Source organism: Corvus cornix, chromosome 3, assembly GCF_000738735.6.
Source record: "Corvus cornix cornix isolate S_Up_H32 chromosome 3, ASM73873v5, whole genome shotgun sequence".
NCBI classification, from domain to species: domain Eukaryota; kingdom Metazoa; phylum Chordata; class Aves; order Passeriformes; family Corvidae; genus Corvus; species Corvus cornix.
Window position 1 is genome coordinate 40,115,533 of NC_047056.1, and position 23,908 is coordinate 40,139,440.

Here is a 23,908-nt window from a genome sequence, read left to right on the forward strand (position 1 = left end):
GCAGGATTAAGTGCCCCATGTTAAATAGCAAACCATCCATCAGCCTTCAATTTTTCATTCATTCTTTGTTTGCAGCAATTTTCAGGACCTTATGACAGAGGGCTGTCAGTGCTGTCACTTTTATGTCTCTTTTGTTTTTTACCTTGAATAGTTGAAAAAGAGTTATTGCTATCCTCATTTCCACTCCTGAGAAGTACCATATCTTTGCCCAAGAATAATCCTTATGGTTGGCATACACTGCAGCCACACTGGAGCAGATGGGGCATCAGACAGCAGGTCTGTATTAAGATGGCTAAGGAATATAGACAGGCTGGGGGGTTTTTTGATTTATTTTTTCCTGCAAGCTCATATGTATTGTGAGAAAGGATGGTTCATGTCAAATATTTGCTGGCATTTATAATGTGAAAGAGCTAATGAGCCCATCTTGTCATCTGCTCTGTAGTGCGTGGCGAGTGAAGAGACTCAGCTTGCTCATTACACTGATCACTAGGGTGTAAAGGGCTCAAAGGAGCTGGCAGGGCTGCTTTGCCTTCCTGGGCACAAGCAGAACTGTATTGGTGTGCACTGCAGAAGTGCCCAGGGCTTTATTTAAACCAGGACTGTCTTGCATTCATTTCAGGAGAGGCTCAGCTGCAGCAGGTAGGCACTCGGCCAAAGAAGGCGCTTTTATTACCATATGATGAAAGTTAAGCTCTGATGCCTCTTGACCCCTAGCCATGGGCTGGCAACTGTGACTCTGGGAGAAACCTGCTGCAAGGAAGCTGGGAACTTGCAGTGGAAGAGAAGAATTTTACTTATACAGGTAAACATGGAATGCAATGAGCACAGAGCAATGAAACAGAGCTAATGGCATGCAGAAATCACAGGCAGCAACGACACAGAAGTCAATAATTGTGTGATTATGTGGATAACAAGCCAGAGAGACAAAACATTCAGTTTCAAAACTGAAGATCTGTGACACAGGATGTGTGTAGGTGGGCAGCCTACTAGGAGAGAAATACTACCCAACAAATTTTGGAGACTGTTTCAGAGAAGATCTCAGGGAATCTGCAGGTATAAGTTTCAATATGGATGGACACTCATTCCTACAACCCCAGTGTGAGCCAAAGCCTCTCCTATAATCTTATGTCTTCCTATCTCGTCACCAATACAAAATCATTTTAATGTCTCTGGAAAGTTCCGCTGCTTTTAATTTCAAATGCTCTACAGTTGTAAAGGTAATCAGTGTTCATATTAAGTAACTTTGAACTATACATAGTTATATTATCATGTATATGGTGCCAAATTAATCTACTGGCCATTTGTGATAAGACTATCATGATAAACAGTGCTCACAGGAAACTCAGAGTTTACTTCTTAATATTCCCATCTCCATTGCTTTTCTGGTCCCCTTATTTCCTATATCATAACTAAATCTAAGGTGGGAAGGTATATATTTATTCCCGTCTTGCTAAACTACGGTTTAGATACAATTTCTAAGGCCATTGTTAATCATCTTTAGCAAACAAGTATCTCAACAGGCTGAATCTGCCTCCTGTGTTTAGCAAACTACAGCCTACTGGAACAGTTAAGATTAAATCACATTTTTACAAAGGGTCAGAAAACGTATCCTTGCTGGAGTTTAAACCACTCGTAGGAGAGGCATTAGAGGCAGGCTCCTGGCAGCAACCCCACAGCACAGACTGCCTGGGAGGTACTGGCTGTGCTCAGCACTCAGAGGAGGCAATCTCAAGCTGCCCCTTCAATAACAGGAGGCATCGCAGGCAGCTGGCTGACTGCCCCAGGGGACATGCCTGAGGGTGCCTTGCTCTGGTAGACAGGCACTTACGTCAAGGTCCCCTGGGCTCCCAAGAGCCTCCTGCAGACCACGACAACATTTTTACCTCTGTACTGACAGTCTTGCTACCACACCCAGCACTTTGTGCTTTCCAAACCCACCTCTGCTTGTGTTATTTTTCACACAAACACACCGTCCTAATCAAGCCCAGGAAATGCAGCAGGAAGCATTTGTGCTGACATCCTGCTCTCTGTTTTACCAGCGCAGGAAACAGCATTTCTAATACTCCCTTTATTGTCTGAACCAAGATTACACTGAGCAATGGCCATGGTCTCTACTCATGACAGCAATGCTTGTTTCCTTCTCTTTCAATATGAACACACACATTTTTTAAGGAGTGTAAACCCCATGCAATATGCTTTGTACTTAGTGCCTGCTCAGATATTTCTATGCTAGGGCATAGAAATATTGCCTCTATTAGACTGTAGTGCAGGGGCTTGAGTGGGTCTACTGGCCCGAACCACTGGTGCTGAGGATCCTGTGATCATGTCAGACATCCTGAGCCCTCTGCTTCACATTAGACAGGGTCCTGTAGTTCTTGACTGTGGGAATGCATCCTGCTGCCTGCTTCCATCTGAGAGGGGTCTTATGTGCCCTGAGACCTCTCTGCAATGTAAACCAAAGAACAGGCAGTAGTCAGGATCAGGAGATTTTCTTCAAAAACATGTCTGACCTGGATTAAAATATTTAGGAGTATGCATCTGTAGATTTAGGCCAAAGCTATCCTGTAAACCAGATCTGGATCTAAACCCAGATTTGGACCCAGCTCCAGTTTTAGTGTTGAGAAGCCAGGAGGAAGAAGAAGGCATCAGAAACTGTCTCACTGGTGTTTATAGAGTGCTCATGAAATTTACTGAGATGTACTGAAAAATTATTATCAGGACCTTTTCAAAAATTTTAGCAAAACACTCTAACAGCATGAAACTGTGTCAGAGCAGCTTTAGGTTACATATCAGGAAAAGGTTTTTGCACCCAAAGGGTGGCTGGGCACTGGAACAGGCTCCCCAGGGAATTGATCACACCACCAGCCTGACAGAGTTCAAAAAGCGTTTGGGCAATGCTCTCAGGCACATGGTGTGATTCTTGTGCTATCCTGTGCAGGACCAGGAGTTGGACTTGATGATCCTGGTGGATACCATCTAACTCAGCATATTCTATGGTTCTATGATACTTATTTGTGGGCCTAGTAGATAGACTTGTTGCCTGCTACCTTCAGTATGAACAGCTGGGTTCTGAGTTCAATTCAGCTACTTCATGGAGTTAGCCCAGATCTGTGTTTAGTGGGCAGAGGTTCAGTCAGAACTGCCTGTGTGACTGCCACGTGCACTTCTAGAACTTTTTTCTTGCCATTAGAATATGGTGTAATGACAGACTTTATGGATCCCCAGTATTCCTGTTACTGCCCTTTTAATAGATTCCAGATATTAATTTGAAATTAAACCTGCCTCATCTTAACTCCGCTTTTATGCATTTTAAGTATACTTCAAAGTTCATTAATGAGTAGTCTTAATAAACCCAGGCTGTGCCATAATTACAAATGCCTAAATCACTCACTCTGAGTAGTTCAGATCTTTGCATTCAAGTGCAGATGCTCAAAGGTGCACTGCTGTGTATAGATGCAACCACACACATTCATACTCATTTCTAGGGCTGCTTTCACAGTACTTATGAATTAGAATGAACTCTGAGCCATGAAGTTGTTTTAGTGGAAACACAGATGAAATCATCTTTCACCTCGAGGTCACCAGTGTGATTCCATCAGAAAACAGCACTGCTGACTGAAAGTTTTCAGTCGGACACTGAGAGCTTAAGAAACCTCATGATCTCAGCACAGCTGTTAATAGAAAGCAAACCTAGCACTAACTCATGTCACTTTTGGCAGCCACAGCAGAAAGGCCAAACTCCCAAATCAGCATGGGGGCTGCACGGCTCTTTTAGCCCAGAGGTAGCTTCACAGTGGGTAGTACATTATCCTGGCAGGGTGGAGATTGGAAAAACTTGTACGGCAACGCTTTGGATTATTCCTGTCCCTTGGTTAAGAGGTGGTCACTTTTTATCTTGTTCTGTAGGCTCCCTATTTATAGAAAAGGAAAAATATAGGAAAGTGTCCAAAAGAGTCACTTGCAACTTCTATTGCATGTACTGGAACAAACCAAATTCTGAAATAAGGTTTTGAACCTCCTGGGGCTGTGTCTGAAACCTATTCATGTCATTCCATCTGTGCTCAGGTAGAAGTTCTCAGTGACCTGACCAGGAACTGTGTCTCTGCAAGAGCTAAGGACTTACAAAAGTCTTAAGAGTTTGGATACTTCACAACAGAATTTGCCTTCACATTTCACTGACAAGGTGTCTTCTCTCATTCATTTTGTTAATGTCCAAAGAATATTCCTCTTCTTTGAACTAATTCATCCGCACTCTTTGCTTGAAAATCAGGGCAAAAATTAAATGACCATTCCTCTTCTTACCACACTTTTGTAGAAGGAGAAGAGAGATCCACTGTTTCTGTTGCTCATAGAAGTGTAAAGATGTAAAGCTACCAACTTGTAATGATGGTAAAGGCATAAGGAGCATGAATTTGCAATTCTGGCCTCTCCAAGAGTCTGCACAAGGTGTAAATGCCAGCAGTTTTCTTCAGCTGGCTGAATATAAAGGTGAAAACAAATGTGACAACCTTTCACTGTCAAGGGAGGGAAGGTAGGAGTTAGAGAGATGCATTATTCATCAGGGAGTTTATTTTCATGCCACATTCAGATCCATCCAGGCACCTAGTTTTCACAGAGCTGACAAAACAAAAGGCATTGGAACCCGGAAGGAAGTCAGTGAGAAGGACTGGAAGAGCTGAGTCTACAGAGTTAGGGAGTGGGATGGGAGTCAAGGTCTGTAAGAACTCAAGAACTTTTTGAGCACCAGAATGAAGGACTGATCTCTTACCGATGTTCAGCTCAAGGCTGGCCATACCCTTGAGTAGCTAATATGCAAGTCCCTGAATTACTGTATTTCCACAACATCTGAAAGAAGTTCTTCAGCACTTCTAAGGGCCCTTTCTAAAGTGTAGTCACTGATAAATAATAGGGAGTGATCTCACACTGCAGCTGACTCAGGTCTCTAGTCTTTTTCTCAGAAGTTAGTTTCCACAAAATCTGTGAAAACTATATATTTTAATCTGTTAAGTGTTGCTGAAACTGGCCAGTAAGTTGAAAAGTCTGTAGGGACATGCACATACACACATAAAACAAGGCACAGCCTAAGCCTTGTTTCTGAAGAAAATGAAGTTAAAAAAACTTCAGGATGTGAAAATGAAAATTCTAAGTCATGAAGCACAAAGGTATTTGGCTTCCCTGTTGGGAAAGAGGATGTGAAACATCTTGGCCATGGCATCACCCTGAGCCATGCCATCTCTTTTTTTGCTTCATTCCTTGGCCCAGAACAGCTCCCACTCAGACATCAGTTCTCATCATGTGTCTAATAACACGTGCATCTGAGTTTATTTAGGCTTTATACCTTAAAAGAAGGTCTTTTACATCTTAAGAGAGGGAAGGACTTTGTGTGTAAAGCTTGACAGTGAAGAGGTTGCTTAATGGCTAACCTGTTTGATCAATGTGAGTTGTACTATGAGCACATTGTTTGGAGAACTCTCGTGGAGGGAATGCTGCAAACAACTCCCAAAAGACTGGGCTTTCATGTGGGCTAAGCCCTCTGGACGAGGGAGGGGTTGGTATTCATGGGTGAGCCTGTAATGAATGTGCCTCTCTGATGCTGGCCTTGTTGAAGGCCAATTGCTGAATAACTTTTGTTAAAGTGAATGGCAACATAATTGTTTCCTGAGGAAAAGTGTCTGTGTAGGTGGTGGGAAGGGTGGAGGTGATGATCTCAAATAGTTCTTCTCCGTTGTCCAATCTGACACGTTCACAGTGAAATTAAGGGAGTGATTGAGCTGGTTCCCATTCTGAAGCCTCCCAACAGGCAGAGACAATATTATTAAACTAAGTAGGTTATCTTCAGATGTGTTGGTTAGTCTCCAGTACTCAGGCCCCTGCAGCTGCAGAAAGGTTAGGAGGTGGCAAGGTGAGGGGAAGAAGTGTATGACATCTTAGGGTGACTGCTTTTGTAGGATTTATGCAGCTTTGCCTGTTCATCAACTCAACAGGTCCTCAGTGTTGACTGACTCATCTGAGAGAAGCGTTAGCAATATGTGGCAGGCAAAGCACTAACACTGTGCAGCAGCTGGGTGCCCTTTTGTCCAAGTGGTCCCTTGGTGACTCCAGGCAACAAGAACAAGTCACTAGGATGCTTGCATTATTGAGTTTTGGTGTTGACTCGGACTGGAGAAGTTAAAGTCATATCATAGCAGCTGCACACATGAATGTGCTTTCTTTTCTTATTAGTACAGGATGAATGAGACAAAAGTTCTGTAGGATTATTCTTGGCTGCTTTTCTCAGCAAACTTGCTCTTTCAGGCCTGTATTACTTCCTCCTGCACCTCCTTCTCGCCTTTTTTTGTTCTCTCTACCCCACCTTGATAATATTAAAGCCATATTCAAGCCCTACCAAGACGAAAGAAGGGAGTTGAAGTGGCCATCCATGGGAAGGGTGCTGTGCTTTAGGGAAGAGTCACCTTAGGCAATGCTGGGTTTGGGGATTTTTTTCTTCACCCATGGGTGACTATCAAAGGCAAAGGGAAGATACTTTCCCTGCAATGAGATGTTCCTCTGCTCCACCACCCACAGAGCGTTTTTTCATCTCCTTTGCTGTCAGTTAGTTCTGGGCTTGTGTGTTCTTTGCTGTCTGCTAGGAAATCCTTCAAATACTGTGACAAGGGCATTGGTGATGCACAAACTACCTCTTAACAATTTGGAGAGGGGGAAACTCACACAGGAAAAGAAAAATAGGTGGTGACTGAGCCTTTACTGGGGTCTTTTCTCTCCTACAGTTGAAGAAATTGGATCTGAATGAGTGATCTTTGCCTAAGAATTCAGGAGAAGTTGAAGGTGAATGCAAGGATCCTGTGTGTTCTGCTGATGGTTTTTGTAACTTGACCAGCCTCTGTAAAAGTGTTATGTTTCCCTCTGGCTCCTCAGACATCATGCCTCAGGGCTGCATTGCCAGGAGGGCATGCACCTTCTTCATGCCAGCAGAGCTCTGGCCTTAACTTCCAGATATACAGGGATATATATTGTCCTTTCAGATAGGGAAACACACTCCTGGCCTCAGGCATCCAGGAGTGCCAAACTGCTGACTCAGCCCAGACAGTTCTCGACCAGAAAGCCCAGCTGGGCCCAGCACATATCATCAAGTGTGCAAGATTCCAGCCTGTTGCGACACTATTTCTTTCGGACTCTTTTCTTCACTGCCAGCTGGGAAAAAATTGTAAGTAGAAAGGCCTCGAGCAGAGTCCAGCTCATACAAGGGCTGGCAACTCTGATACCCATGTTCATTCTTGCAATTCCCATGCAGAAAACCTGTTTCTACATGTCATACAGTCATTTCCACTGCAGCCATGGGAAAACAAGGTCTCTGCTGTGTTAGCCTGCTGGTGTTTGACAGACACCAAGCACTGTAGTATATGTTATACGTGTGACTGCGAGGGTGGTGCTGGGTGACAGGACTAAGAAAGTTGGAAGATATTGTCAGGAGACTCCATAGGAAATAAAGAGTAATGGTGTTGCTGCAGCTCCTGGGAATGCAGTGGAGTGGAAAACTCTCTGGGGGGTACAGCAGGCTGGGCAGGGAAGTTTTGTCTGCCCCATGCACTGCTGCTCCAGAGCTGGAAGCAGCAGAGCCATCCATGGTGGTGCTTCACCCGTGCTGCTCAAGTCTGTGAAGCAAGATACCCTTACACGGCTGCATTGTTCTGCCATCTGCATCCAGCAGCTCGCACTTAGGTATACTATGGAAAAAGTAATATCAAGGCTCAGTCAGTTCTGGCATCCTCAGAAGCTTCAAGTCATCAGAATGAAAACAAAAGATGGTGGAGTGTTCATCCCCTTAGTGTTCATCTCTAGTGATAGGCTCTTTCAAAATATTCATGAAGCTCCAGGCTATATCTGTCTTTTCTCTCCTTCACTCTTTAGGTTTTAACTATGCCCACTTGTGAGATTATTCTAGATGAATACCCTGTGACAATGGCTCCTTGGAAGCTCGTTAACCAGTGCAAGTCTGCCGTAATCCACAGTATAGTGGTGTTTGGAGAGGGGTGGAAACACGGCTGGCAAAAAAGTCTCTAAGTAGTCTCCCCCAACGAGATGTTTTGGGAGGCTCAGAAGAAGCAAGAGGAGGGTCTGCTTCATGCAGTGCCTTGGTAAATTGCATACCACTACCACATGTTGTAAACCTCTAACATCTAGTATATGATTCAAATAAAGCCAGCTGGGGAAACACAGGAGGAAGGGATGATGTGGGGAACCCAAATACAAAGAATTTGCTTTGGGCTGTGGAAATACCAGAGCCCAAAACTGAGTTTGAGAGAATATGCACAGAAAGTATCTCTGCTTGTCTTCTTCCTACCTGGGTGCCTGCAACTGCTGTATAAGATACTGGCTGGATGAGCGTTTGGCTATTCTTGTGTTAACATTTTTATGCAAAACGCTGCCTTTCAATGACAAAATCCACAAAACGAAGGTGACAGCCTCTATACAGTGGGTTGTTTCTATTTTCCCAAAGTATTGAGAATTTGAGCCAGGGGAGAGAGAAAAGCTGAGCTTTCCATTGCCCTGCATATGCAACTGGTGGGTATAGTAACCTAATGAAAAAAAACAGTGCAGGAGTTTAAAAGGATTAGCAACGTTAAATGCCACTTACAGTGACCCATGAAATGCTGAGAACTCTGCACACAGTATCACCAGAACAGCAGTCTCTGGGTCTCTGGAGGAAACCTCCTGCTCTGTCTGAGAGCAAATCCTGGAAATTCCTGTGTGCTTAATAAACAGGTCATCTCACAACGTGCCATCCTGCTTGTTCATGGGGTGTTGGAGATAGGGAGTGGTAGATACTGAAGTCATTGGGATAAAATAACATACCTGGCATTTGCAGCAGGGTGGGTGGGGCGGGGTGGGGTGGGGGGTGATGCTGCAGCAACTCCCCTTTCTCCAAGCATCCAGGTGAGGGGTTAGCCATGGTCCGGTCCAAATACACCATGCAATTGGTCAGGTAGCCTGTGTTGATGGACTTTTGTGACCCTGACAAGCACAGGGCAGGGCTGTCAGCCTTGCACTCAGAGTCCTTGGAAAGCCACCATCACATGGCTGAAGCAGTTTTGGACCCTTCTCTCATAAATACCAAAGCAGCATGTGTAGAGAGATCGAGACATGGATAGTCTATGTGACAGGCAAAGCTTCAAATTGGCCTTAGTTTGGACATGAGAGGAAGGGCCAAATCCAGAAAAGTAGGTTTAGAAATGTAACTGTACAATTTTTTTCAAAGTTGTAATCTGCTGATTTCAGAGTGGAGTGGAGCATGAAGATACTCAACTTTCTGAACAGAGGGATAGTGTTAGACTGGGCTTACAGTGTCAGGCTGATTCATCCCTCCCCCTCTCTTGAGCCTTCTGCTGCCTTCAGGGGGTGGATAGAGAAACTAGCAAAAGTCCTCCAGACTGAATGAAAGAGGAGTTTAAAATGAAGGTACAGAGCAAGAAGCTGCTTTACTTGTGTTGTGTTTGCAATCTCTAGGTAAACCCATCACTGCTTGCACAAAAGCAGCAGGCTGATGTACGATTTTACCACTGCAGAAGTGTATGCAGCATCAGCTGTCACAGCAGAATTATTTTATGGTTTCTTTGAGATCACAGGCTCTTTAGTTCTCCCTCTGGTTGGTTGTGGGACCTGAATCAGTAGTCCAGTACACCCTCAGGTGAAGTGAGGTGATGGAGAACAGAAGGTGATATGATGGGAAGGGCAAAGACCAAAGACAGCTCTGAAACCTGCCCCCTGCCTCAAAGAGACCACTTATCCAAGCTGAGTGGGGCATATCCTCAGCATCCATGAGGAGAGGTCACAGCAGTTCACAGCTGAAGCCTGAGTAATCTCAGAAGCAATTCCTTCATCTGTTAGTTGCACTATCTGTAGATGAAGTATCTTGTACAAGGCTTGTACAACACACCAGGGTTTGTGGTAATCAGTTATGGGGTACATGCTGCATTTAAAGACTAATTTTAACAATAATGCATCTCATTAAAGCAGTTGGCATATTCTATGTTTTATAGGACATGTTTGCTGCCATACAGCTATATTTATCGCAAGCAAGCATATTGTTTCTGTAGCTTTTCTTCTACACTGTAGCACTGTTCCTGACAATTAGTGCCTAAATCCATTTTGTATGTATCAGAATTTCCAGTATTTAATTTCTCTGCAGCCCAAGAGGAGTCAGGATATAAAGCACCAGGCTGTGGAGGCTGCTAAGACAGACCTGTGTGAGAAGAGCTCCTGCAGTGGGGGTCCTTCAGGGCTTTTACTTGGACTTCATAACTGGTGGAAGATGGGTTGAATGCTTTGGTTGTACTCTGCAGAATAGGTATTCTGAAGTCTAGTCTCATCTCAGGGGGCAGCTTGAAGACCAGCTTCTCAATCTTTGAAAGGAGATTTATAAAATTATTAAGACCTTTTGACTAAAGACCCTGGAGGTATAAGGTACTATTATGATGCTATGCAGTCATAAAGATTTAATTGAAGGTATTTAACTGCAGTGGCAATTGAAATTATACTTGACCTCCTCTTTGGAGCAATGCTTTTAGACATATTAATAAGGTAAATAATGCTTAAATTCTTTGTGTCTTTCCTGAGGTTTTCTCCAATACACTTAATGGAGTTTTCACAATGCAGCCAGATTGGCAGGTATAAGGAATCCTAGTAATTATGTCCCCTAAATTCCTTGTACTTCTTTCCAGCTGAGTACCTCTAGGATCAAAGTAAACATGATAACAACTGTCTGCAAATTACATTCTCTGGAATGACGTACAGAGAATCTGACCTGAAAAAGAAACCAAAGAATGAGCGGTTTTCCCAGTAAATCAGGGCCAAGACACAGTCCAATAGACGCTTACTGACAAACCCCACCTATGCATGTTTACAGGTTACTTAAACAGGTAGAAAACAGGTACTCAGTCACAGGTGTAGAAATTCTTGTGGTCTCCCAGATTAAGAATTAATAATAGGCCAAAAAAAAGGCTTGTTAATTTAGTCTAGATGCTAATCTGAACTTCAACTGAACCTACTTGCTCAAGCAATCTACCCAGCAATCTCCAGAAGAGACTTTTTCTCATGTAGAGCCAGCCTAACAAAAACGTAAGCTAACTTCTAACTGAGATCGTTATGGAGAAGATGTGTTCCCTCTGGGCAATTTGTGTGGGCATGTGTGGAGGAGCAAGCAGGCACCTAACCAGTGTCTTTTCATTAGGGGATTTCCTTGCCCAGTGTTGTGAATGAGTGTTTTAAGATCATTTAAAGAATCACTGGCAAAGGTATCAGTAAAAACAGTTCTAATATAAAAGCAACAGCACGACAAAGTTCAGCCCTTGGGAGGTTCACTCCACTACTTACTAGATGGTTAAGGCACACTGAGGAAAAGCAAACAAAAATTTGGAGTCAATCAAACCACACTGAAATAAAACCAAAATGGGCGAGTGGGGGTGTGGAAATGGTAGAAAGGGTAAGATAAAAGGGAATAGGCCTGAAGGTCCAACAGCACTTAATACTTAAACTGAACAGCACCTTAACTTCACAGCATTTAACTTAATTTATAACTTCAGTTAAACAATTTAGCAAAGGATTCATATAGGATGTGCAATTCCACAATGCTAACTTACTTACAGGCCTAACTTACACATCTAAAGTACTTAAGAATCTAGGAGAGCAGCATTTCTCCCACATTTGCTATAGCATATGTACCCTTGCATGTGCACAGGCCTAAAGAGTCTGTACAAGATAACCTGTGAAAAATTCCCCTCAAAGGTATTGAAATACTCCTGATGTTTTTGCATCTTCTCAGAGGATGAAGGGTCAAGCCTTGAGGAGTGGGATCTGTCATAGTTCAGTGATCCCCCAAGTATAGCAAACCCGAGAGTTCACTGGCTCTGAGAGGTGTCCCACTCAGAGGGAGATTGCTGGTCACAGCCTGCTGCAGTCCAGGATTGCTCAAAGGGTCTCATTTTGGATCACTGTTTATAGGGCTGCAAGAGAGTGGGCATTAGTCATAACAATGTTTCATCCTGGCCACACTTCGGGTGGGAAACTTTCTTTGAAAGTTTGAGAGCAGAAATATTATCCCACTTGGGTCATTATTCAGGCAAAAAAGAAGTTTCCAATGCGGTTCATTAAAAAAAAAAAAGCTCATTTGAAAGCACAGGTTTCTGAAAGCAGACAGTGTTTCAGATAAGTTCGAGAGGAGCTGAGCCCAGGTGCTGTTCCTCAAGGCCTAGCAAGCATTTCTCAGATCATAGTGCAGCCTGGGGGTTGGGGGAGAATGCACCACCACACCCAGTCCCCTGTGTTGTGGGACAGGAAGCGGGAAGCACCCAGTCACAGGAATGTCCCAGGGCAAATGGGGATGCCGAGGTGCCTCCTTTCTCCTGCTCAGTGTGCTCCTGCTTGTGCACTTTAGCTTCTCTTGGCTTAGAAAGTAACTGAGCAGGGATTTATGCTCAGACCACCTGTGCCTGGCTCAGTCTCACTGAGGTGTCTTCCAAAGGACCTGAGATCCCCAAAGTGATCCAGAGACACCTCCTTGTCTGATGACAAATTGTACTGTGGAAGTGCTGGGGTGGCTGAGGTCAAGAGCTAGTCCTTGTGCCCAAAACCTTCCTTCCCTGATGATCACAGTGCTCCACTTGAGTAGCAGGTAAAGCTAGAAAGGGCCTCTGGGCTTGCCGAGTGCCATGCAGGGGATATGACCAAAGCCCATATTGGACCAGGTTCACAGTCCCAAGGATCTCCCAGAAGAACATTATTCCTCTGCTGTACAAATATTAAGCTGAGCTCTTGCAGTGTAGGTTAGAGGTGAAGCTGTCATGGATGGCAGTAAGGCAGGGCAGGGCCAGAACCACCTACTGAACTTTGAGAACTCATCATAGACAACATGACAGGTGTCACCTCTCCCTGGTGTTAAGGGTGGTGGAGTAATTTGTTGGCGCTTTCTTGGTATAGTTTTGATGAATTTTGCAAAGATCTGCTTAAATTAAACATTAGATACACTTTTTCTTAAGGTTTGAAGAGGGGTTGTGATTTTACTCTCAGTCACGCAGCTAAGAATAATCCCTTACTCAGTCATCCTTGGCAGGAAGGGAAGTAATATACTGGCTTTAGAGGCTAAAGAATTACCTGTTTATTTTGAAATAAATGTTTCTCTGTGCTATTCCTGACAGAGCATCAGCTTTCCTGTTCCACCCTTACCATTTAATGTAGGAGGGTCATGCACTTTTGTCCTAGTTAACTCAAGTCCTGCAACTGTGTAAGTTTGTGACATATTTCATATTTTTTTAGGTCAGACCAGCCTTATGTGACTGTTTATGTAAATAAGCAGTTGACCAAAAGCCACTCATCTTCATGTACAGCAGGCATGTGAGGCAATGGGAGGTGTTCAGCTATTTGCCCAGTATTTCTTGTGAAGTCATTATTGCTTTTCTCCTGCCGTCCACACTTGGGGCCAAACATTACCTTGTTCCTGACTTGCAAAATGAAAGGAAACAGAGGACACTAGGGGAAGGGAAATGAGTCTTTGCTCATTCCTCTGGCACAGATCCACAGGACAGGCTTTCTGCTGTATCACGGTTATGCGCAAGGAAGATGGGAATTGGGTCTGTTCCTGGCCCTGTCACAGGCTCTGGGGACCCATTTCCTGGTGGCCTGGAAACTCACAGGTTCATCTTTATCTCGAGGAGGTAGCAAAGGTGCCATTCACTGCACGGTCTGTGTGAGCCATATTCCCATGAAATGAAGGCACCCAGATCCGCTTTCTGGCACCATGAACTACCAGAGAGAAGCTTGCAGGCTGCACTGCTGTGTTTACAGCCTCTCGCACTGTGCAGCTTCCAAGTCTTCCTGTAGCCTCTCCCGAACAGCTTTGATTATCTCATGAAACTAAGGACAGATCTTGTACAAAGGCTTATAGTTTAAAAGTAAATGTTTGAACAGGTGGCAAACTGTCAGGGAAGGAGAAAGAGCTTGGTTAGATTCAGTTTGATGACTTGTAAATTTTGCTGCCTTTATGATTGGTAACAGGAATGGTCTGAAGGTTTCTTCCTTCCTCTTTCTCTTCTACCTTTTCCCACCTGAGGCTCTTTCTCCCTCTGCTCTAGCAACTCACTGCTAAACTCAGTGCCACTTTCTAGGCACAAAGCAGTCAGTGAGCATTTCTCCAGCACTGCAGTGTTTCTGCTCCAGTTCTACCCTGCTGTTGTGTCTGCTTGCTGACACCTCAGCATGTGAGCAACAGTCATGCTCTCCTGTCTGCTAAGAGAGCAGTGGTAAGCTGTTCTGTGGGATTGTGTGCAAGCACAAGGCTGTGCCCAATGTAATTTCACACTACACCAGAGTCAGAAGAGGAACACAACCTTCTTCTGGCAAAAAAAGCAAGAGTTCAGAAATGTTCCCAGCTTCTGCTTGGGATGAAATGAAAGCTTTCCAGGTGTCTTCCCTTCCTGGAATGAGGCAGAAGCCTGCTGGCTGGGGCACTCGCTGGGGAGGCAGGAGACACATGCACGAATCATCTGTGTACATGATTCAGTCACAGGCTGGAGCTTGGCTTTCCCACATCTAAGACGAATGCTCTAAACAGTGAATCTCTTCTGCAGTGGCTAAGTTTTGTTTTGACCTTCTTGGATCCTTGGTGAATATTGGCGTGATCAGAGATCTCTTGTTTTGATGACTCCTATTAAATAAACTATTTTCCTGATGGGTGTTTCGTGCTCTGTCTTGGTTCTGCACCAATATGATTGCTCAACTGGACAGTTTCTTCCCACTACCAGCACCTACGTGGTTACTTGGAGCACAAGTATTTGTCAGACTCCACCCAAAGCATAAGACATTCAGGTAAAGTTCAGGTATTTCATCTTTCCACCACTAACTTTGCAGTAGGCTCTCATGCTAGCGCCCACACAGAGTCCAGTTCCCGACTGTGGCTTAGCACACAGGAGTTTGCTCTCATCTGGCACACAAGGAAGAGGGATCACGGTCCCGCAGTGGCGCGCGTGCCATCTACCACACCTTTGGTCATCTTTGCTCTTCAGCTCTCTTGGCTAAAAGGCAGCAAGAAGTAGCCTCTTTCTCAAAAGCTCTGTTCATAAAGCAGTAAGAAGTGCCAAGCCTGCTGATGTTTAACTGAATGGGGACCACAGTTTTCTTTGATTTTTTCTAATAAAAAGAACCTTAAGAAATCTCTGCTCCAGCTGAATTTCAAGTGCATGCAGTAGATCAATGGCTTTTCTAGAAACAATTACCCATATCAGTTAGTGTCTGTTCTAGCTTTAACTGAATTGCCTGAAATAGCCTTCCCATCATCTAAATTTAGACTTTAAAACACAACTAAAGAATGCATGGTGTCCTAATGAATAGCTAGCCAGTATTTCACAGGGTTCTGACTCTGAAAATTAAATTGCATGTGAGCATTAATACTACATCTCAAAAACTCATTCAGCTGCAGCCCTGGTCAGCATACATTGGTTTTGGCTATTTTTTTCCCCTGGCCTATTTGTCTCTGAGACCTTTTTTATGCTGTAAAATATCACAAGATATTTTATTGTGAAGTGATTTTTAGTTTTGGCTTAGGTAATGACAGCTATATATCCTGAGAGATGACAGTATTATGTAAAAATGAACATACACATTATTTGGCAAGGAGGAAATATTGACCATCTTTGTATCTCTTCCTTCACAACTCAAATTCTAATAGATGTCATCCATTTAAATTCCTTTATAGCAATAAAGAATGAACTACAGAAAAGAGAGGCGTATGTTATATATGGTAAGATTTCTTTGTTTCCCTGATGACTGGGAATACACATGGTGTACAAAGCACAGGTCTATATTGGAAGCAACATGACACTTGCCTCTGCAGAAATTCAACAGCTAAAATAAAAATGAAAGGGAATAGACCCACCAGCTGCTTAGACTCAGCAGTTCCACTACTCACATGCTGTTCAGTAAGTTTCCAAAGAAACATAGGCTTGGATTTCTGTGAAATTTATCTTTCTAAGATTATGAGGGAGGTTGGGAAGGAAGGATGAAAATCAGAATTGCCTGCAAAAAAACTCCTTCTCCTGTCCCCTGCCCCATCCCAGCAACATGAGATATCAGTGGCAGAGGGTCATGCAGATAATTGCAACATTATCTCCTCTGCCTTGAGGACTTGGGTCCTCTCAGTGTGAGGGTGATAAATAAGAACTTGTCAAAATTCCATTCATGGAAAACTCCAACATTGCTAAATCTAGAACAGGGGCAGTAAACTCCAGAACTTCACGGAGAAAATAAGTTCTGGAATTTTAAGTTTTTCCAAAGTGAAATGCTTCTCCCTGTCTGAATTTTGCATGTTGGTTGGTTGGGTTTTTTTCCACTTTAAAAAATCAACCTGAACAACAGCAGCTTGTGCCCAGTTCCTACAGGCCTGGGAACCTGAAACTCTGAAACGCCTGGCCTGAGCTGGCTCTGCAAGTTTCAAGGCTTCCTGAAGTGCAGCTGTGAAACTCCTGCGTGAGACTTTCCTGTGGTGGGGTCTCCATGAAACCAGGTACTCTGTAAGCATGGCTTCCCCATCAGCCTGCCCCAGGGACTAGCAAGAAATCTAACTAAATGGAATTTTGTGAACAGAACCTTCTCAAAACTGAACAACTACTACAAAACCTTTTTAGTTTTGAGCATTCAGATTGGGAATTTCTGAGCAGATGTAGTTCAAATCTTTCTGTGACTTCTCTTCAGTCTGTTGAGTGCAATTCACATGGCCAGGTCTTAGATCTGTCTTTGGGTTCTTGATGTCCTCCTAAGTGTGTTTTGCCTCTTTCATGTGTTAAGTCCTACTTCACACAGTTCAAAAACTGTGTACCTATTCCCCAACTAAATGAAGGCTGGTTTTCAATGGTAAAAAGACAGATAGGCATATTTATCATCAAAGCATAAGACTGAAATTGCATAGTAGTTTCTTACTGGGGTATAGATGGTCCTATTTGGTATTACCTGAGAAGCTGAGGCTTGCAATGTATCAGAGAGGGATAACATGTTATTTCAGTGGATGGTTGGGAGAGCTTAAAACCCGTTTGCGATTTTGATTTGGTGAAGTGTAAATGTCGGTAGCACTGGCAATTCCTGCTTTGACCAAACACATATATATTCCTCCTCCATTAACTCTCAGATTACACACCAAATGCTGCCCAACATTGTAGTGCTTCAGAGCACCATGTCTTAATGTGTCCTTCTGTAAATGCCAGTAAATACAATAGTATTTGTGTTAATTAGTTTTCCCCCCTAAATAAACAAGTAAGGTATCACCATAATGGAAAAACGATGCAGCACTTGGGCTAGGGGTCAGATGCTTTCCATGATGGTAAATCAATTGAAATGCATCAATGCTGAAGTTAGAGTGGGAAACATCTCTATAATCTTTGTGTGTTATTGAAGCACATTCCAGTAAATTAGCCCCACTGGCAGTCATTTTACCAGTTCAGTTTTAAATGTCAGAATCAAAATGTTGCCCTAGATGGTGATATTTGGAAGGCAGGATCCTCAAAAGCAGGATTTTTAGACATATTCAGCAAGTTGGTAAGCAATGGTTTCTAGATCCATATGAAAATAGAGGTGACTTTTCTTGTACATAATCATTCCTGTTTCGATGGTGACATGAACTGTAATGACTTAAATTAGTTGTCCCAGAGAGCTTTCATCAATAATCTAAATATAACTTTTCACCACATGAAGTATGACTTTATACTTGTGTCATGTCCATAAACCACTTTAAAGTTTTCTTGAAATCTTATGACCTTCACAAGAATATTGGCCAGGTCCTGGAATGCCAGAAGAAGAAAACAAAAAGGTGTTTCAACTCTGCCAGCCAAGAAGCAGCAGCCTGAGTACAACTGGCATCCAGGCTGGAATGGGCAAGCCCCAGGAACAAGGGTGCAAGGAGAGGGGTGGTGCTAGGCTATGTGACACCATCGCGGAGAGCTGTGTAGGGAGACCTGGAGACACCACAGTGGCCCCCCATTCCTTGACAGATGATGGGGTGCTCAGGTGCTGACTCTCTGCAGAAGGTGTGAGCTCTTCAGCTCAGGGTAGGTCTCCCTAAGGCTGCTCTGCCTGTGTCTGTCCTGCCAAGACAAAATCCCCAGGAGCGGTCACACTCTCCTCCTGCTTACTGTAGCTTTGCAGTCAGCCCTCTCCCTCTTCCTTCAAGAAAAGGCTGTATTTACCCATACCCACTCCCATCTGGCCTTCAGCAATTAATCTCTGTGCCTCAAACTGCAACACATTGTGTGATAATTCGTTATGTTAATCCCATGTGTCAGCGAGGCACTCAGAGACTGCCCTGCTTATCTTTTGGAATAAACCTGGGTTTTCCAGCCATGCATATAAAGAAACAACCATATTCTCTGTCCTTCACATATGCAAGGCTAAAGTTTGAATGCTTCTGTGCCTGCAGTACCGTGTTCTTACCTGGTGACAGAATTTTTGAGAAATATAATTAGGGGGACCTAGCTGCACATTTCAATCTGCAAGCTCCCTTCTTCTTTTAGCTGCAAATTTCTAGGGCAGAAGCAGTGAGGTATTAAACATATTTACACTATTATAAGCCACTCTGTGAACAGCAGAGCTAATGATGCTTGGTTTTGTCCTGACTAGACCCAACTGCTGGTGCTATCTTTCAGTAGCACCTTTGAGACCTTTGTTGCCTTAGGTGGTGTTAAGATCACCCAGCCAACTAAAATGTTGCTGAGGGGGCATGTGAATGACAGACAGACAGAAGGGGAGGTAGTGAAATTAATAACACATCTTTTCTCATAGAAGCAAGTCGGAACCCCTCTCACTAGTTGCAGCAAATTCAGTCCTAATCCACCTTGCTTTATAAATCCTGGATTCAGCTCCTCTTCCCATTCCTTTCCTGTTTAATGGAGTTGTAGTGAGTGTGGGGGCAGTTTTTAAGATGGTCTGTTCTGGTTGTGGGTGTCAAAGAGATTTAGGACAGATAAACCAGTACAGTGTGAAATAGGGCTGTGTTTTCCTGGCACTGATGGGAAGACCTGGTTGCTGCTCTTGGCAGGCTTCCCACAGGCAACGCCTTGGTCTCCTGCAGGTAAAAAGAGCTCGTTGGTGCTGACCCACCTCATCAGCACACATTTAAAGGAGGGGGGAGGGAAGGGGATCCTGAACATGTACAGAGAACAGTTTGTACTCGGTCCCTCCAGCCAGACCATCAAGATACAGAACTGTAGATACAAAGCGTGAGAGGGAAGCAGCTTGAGCTGTTACTGACTCGGGTGTCCTAAGGCCACTGAGGACTCATGGAGATCCTGGGGCACTTTTTCCAAGCATTTGGTCCCTCAAAAGCTCTTAAATTTGGCTTCAATGGCCTGCAATTGTCTGAATACCTCTGAGGATCTGGAGTGAAATGCACAGTGTCTCTCCTAGAGCTAAAACCTCTCAGGCTTCAGGCTCTCCTGAGGCTGGCAGCAAGCCATGGATGTCCTTCAGCTGGGTCACATCAGCTTTAGATCACAACTAACAATTGTTTTCTTTTGGTTCTTCATGTAGCTGAATGCCACCCCTCTCAGGTCTGTGACCAAATGCAAAAAAAAAAAAAAAAAAAAAGGAGGAAAATATGAAGCTAATCCAGGTTATTTTATTTCCTTTTTTAAAAGATTTTCCTCTCTCTGCTTTCAGATTTCAATTTAGCTACAATTAATTCTAAAATAAATTGGGCATGTTTGAATGCTGAAATGATGGTTCGATTTTCCTCCTTTTCTTTCCAACTAGATTAGTTGGGCAACATTCTGCCTGAACTGAAAAATATTTTCAAGTGTCCCAAACTTGCTCTTTTCCTCCTTTTTAACTGAATGCAATATTTCTCTGGCATAGTATTAACCAAATACAGCTAGGCAATACAGTAGCACATTTCATTTATTTCAGGTAGCCATTGGCATCAAGACACAGTTAAGGATTTCTGTGCAACCACCTCTGTGTTTTTGTTTTTAAATTAAGGCTTTCTCCTTAGGGCTATTGCAGCATTGGTGTTCCTCAGACTGGAAAGAATTGAATGGAGGACTATGAAAACCTGAGAAATTGCAGGAGGAGCCGTGGGCTGAATAATATGCTCCAAATATGCTCTGTAATACCATAAGAGTAGCAGCTTTTCGGCTCAGAATGAGGAATGGATTTGCCAAAAGCACTAAGCTTGGGCCCAAAAGCTGAACTCCAGACACAATTAAAATAACAAGGCTCCAAGCTTTCCTGCAATCAGCCAGCAACTTAAACTCTTGCTGCTTTTAGTTTAATGTCAAACTTCCCTACCAAGTGTTTACATGTCACTCTCCTAATCAGGCAAACACAGAGGCTGTAAATCAAAGAGCAGCATCCCTGCTATCAGTGTCTAGCACTATAAATCCGGTCTGTCCACTTCAAATGGCTCTAGGTCTGCTTTCCCAGCCTCCTCCTTGTCTCCTCCTCAGGGCTTCTCAATCTCAATGCAAAAGCAATAAGGGCCTATTCCTTTAGGCATGTTCCCTCCCAACCAAAGCACTGCTTCCCTGCTTTGTTTTAAAACCAGCAATAACCTAGCGAACAGAAGGGCTCATTAATCCGGGGAGAGGCTGTATGCCCAGCAGGGACACAGAGCAGGCTGGGTGGCTCCCTGGCCAGCCTCATGGAGGCCTCAAAGACCAAGAGTCCAGTGACCTAAGCAGGGGTCCTTTTGTGCCTGGGGTTCAGCTGGAAACCTTGCTGGCTGAGAGGGCTCAGTTGCCTACAACAGCAGATGGGAAAAGGACTTGAGATAGAAGCTTGCTCAGGGCCACTGAAACATGAGGTGCAAGCATGTGAGGTGCAAGCTTTTGTGAAACACCATTCTCCCTTGGAACTCTTCAACCTTAAACTAAGGCAGCTGATAAAGCTGAAGAGGAAGGCAAAAGGGACTGACAGCACTCATCTGTGCTTCTCTGAGCATGCCTAAATGGCTGGTAAGCATAGTTTTGTGTCTAGTCCTGGCTAGAGCTCTTCCCCCTTCTAGGGAAGCACTAAGGCTGGCACTGGCACCCATGCAGGGCTGGGCACTCCTCAGGCAGTTCCAGAGGGAAACAGCAGGAATGGGGCTCAGCCTGCTGCCACCTAGATTTGGAGCACCCACCCATCCTCAGGCAGGTTTTGTACCTCTGCTCTCAACGACTATGGAGATGTGCACCTTGCTAGGAGAGTGGTGCTGACTTCTGCCAAGGGACAGCAATGCACAGAGGGTGAATGCAAACCATCAGCACTATACTCATATCTGTGGCTGACCCACCAGGCAAGGATGAGCAAAAAGATTGGTTAGATAGGTTTAATAGTCATTAATGAAGGCTTGTGCTTGTTAATGAGCTGAAAAGAGAGTTTCCTCCCATTTTTAGCAAGAAACAAAAGTCAGCAAGATATTTCAACACGAGTTGTAAAAAGACCGGTACATAACTGGTGTGGGTTTCTTGGTGTCCAGCCTTTGTAAACACTGCTGACACTGCATCATCTGATATATGAAGAAAGCCAACACCAGATGTTTTTTGGCATTCTGAATGCTATCTAGACTTTTCTGGCTTTCATGCATGAGAAATTGAAGGTTTGGATCGCAACTTCAAGAGGTTGGCAAAAAGCCATAAACCTACACACACCAATAGACAGGAATGAAGTCATAACTTGTAATGATGCTGAGTATTGCAAGATCTTCCATCAACAGCCAAAAGAGCATGCTGGAAGGAAGAGATGGTACAGGAATGAATCCTGAGATGGGAACACAAACAAAACTCTGATTTCTAGGAGCATAATAATGTTTGTCTGCTGAGGACTCAGTCCTGACTGACCTTTCTTGTTTGTTTTTTCATGACTTTATTGCTTTTATAGACCAGATTTCAGAGAAGTCTGACACTGCTTGCTTGGGAAAGCAGGAAGATTTGTGCTGAGATTATTGCAGGCAGCAGTTATGATTTCATTGTACAATATTAAGATTGTAATTTTGTGTGCTTACACAGAATGTTTAATGAGCACATTAAGCTAGATCCATTTTATTTCAGTTTGTATAGCAGCCTAAATGGCAAAACAGTATGATACACTTGTTTATTTGGCATTAAAGCTTGGATTCAGTGCTTAAGCATCTTGCTGAATTGGGGGACCATACTGTGATTTAATGGTTCAAGTAAGAGTCTCGTTAGTGATCAAAACTCAGGGATCTGTAAACTCAGAAGATTTTCTGACTGGTGGGAAATAATGCTGCACCAGCATGGTAAACTTGCAGACCTTTCCAAAATGAAAGGAGGTAATTTTATGGAGGTCTGTAGATACTATCACATTTTTCATGTTCGGTCAGTCTACATACAGATAATGTGAAGGTTATAGGGTGAATTGTTCAATTTTTAGGGTGAGTTTACTGTCACAAACATAAAATGCTTCAGAAAATTTAGATTTCTCCTACTTGGTGAACAATTTTTATTTCCATTTCATATTATTTGAAGATAGATTCCTCCCCGTTTAAAACTGACTTGCTGCAAAAAGTAGATGTTGAAACTGGGTTTTTAATTCCAAAGCTTACTAGATATCTATTGCAAATAGTAGGACTGTATTGCTCTAGTTACTAATAATACGGCTACTATTTGGGTTCAATAAAAAACAGTGGTTTAAGAACACAGAAGACATTCAGCTTTTGATAGCTCATATTTTAATTTTAATATTATATTTTAATAACTCAGTATAAAATGTGATGTGTTGTACATCATAATGTTGTGTTTGTATCTAAAACTGATCCTTGGATTGGGAAGACCTGTTTTAAGAAAATGAATTAATTTAGTATTATGGGGAAAAGCACATAACAGGCAAAGCAGATTCTTGCTATGAACTGGCTGTGTGTTTGAACACCAAGGTTACTGCAATCCCTCAACTGAAGGCTCAACTCTCTTCCCTTCCCCCTAGCTATCCAGTGGTAAAGGATAGTACTGACAGCAATAAATGAAAATTAAAAAGGTTGGACAAGGGATCCCTCTACCCTTTCTCGTTCAGACTGGCTGCCCTGCAGGATCAGTAGAAAATTCAGCATCTTAGTTAAATTCAGAAATTTAGCTATCCAATGGAAGGAGCTATTTGAATGTGATGACCCCAGCAGGATCAAAATGATTTAACAGAAAAGAAAATATGAGTTCTAAAAAAAGACAAAGTTTCTTTTTTCCCCTGTGTCAGTTGTATTATGAACAATTATGGGCAACTGGTTCTCCCTGGACTGCTTCTCCTCAGGACTCAGTGGAGGTGTCTCTTTTAGCTCCGAGGCCCTCAGTTTAGGTAAGACTTAACTGTTCTTTCAGCTGCTTCAGAAAGGCGTGTTTCCTTATTTAAATCACAATGATGCTTGTATTTAAATATCTTGCCTGTGTATTTTTCCTTTACCTTTAGGCAGATTTCTACATCACTGAAAATCTTGCTGTGACTGCTGCTCAAGAGCCACCTGTAAGATGCAGTTACCCACTTACCAGGGACCTTGTAGTTTGATTTAAAACCTAGATACCAGTTATTTAGTCTGTGAGACACTTCCAGATCTGTAAAACCATACCTGACAGCTCTTCTGAGGCTACTCATACTTCATGTCCTCACAGGACATCTTTGTGTCTACAGAGGGCTGTTGTCAGCAGAGCTGCTCCTGTGTTGCTGTGAGCTATGATAGCCCCATTCAGACCTATTTTTTTGGTGACATGAAACTTGAAGGAATGATTGTCTATTGCCCTCAACAGCACTAAGGGTGCTGGGAAAATACTCAAGAATCCCAAAGCATTCTTCCCTACTGAACCCTGCTCTGCATGGGGAGGAAAGAGAGGTGCAACCTGTTCTGCAGGACATTCCTACTCTGCTGTCAGGAGATGCCTACCAGCTTTTCCCCTCT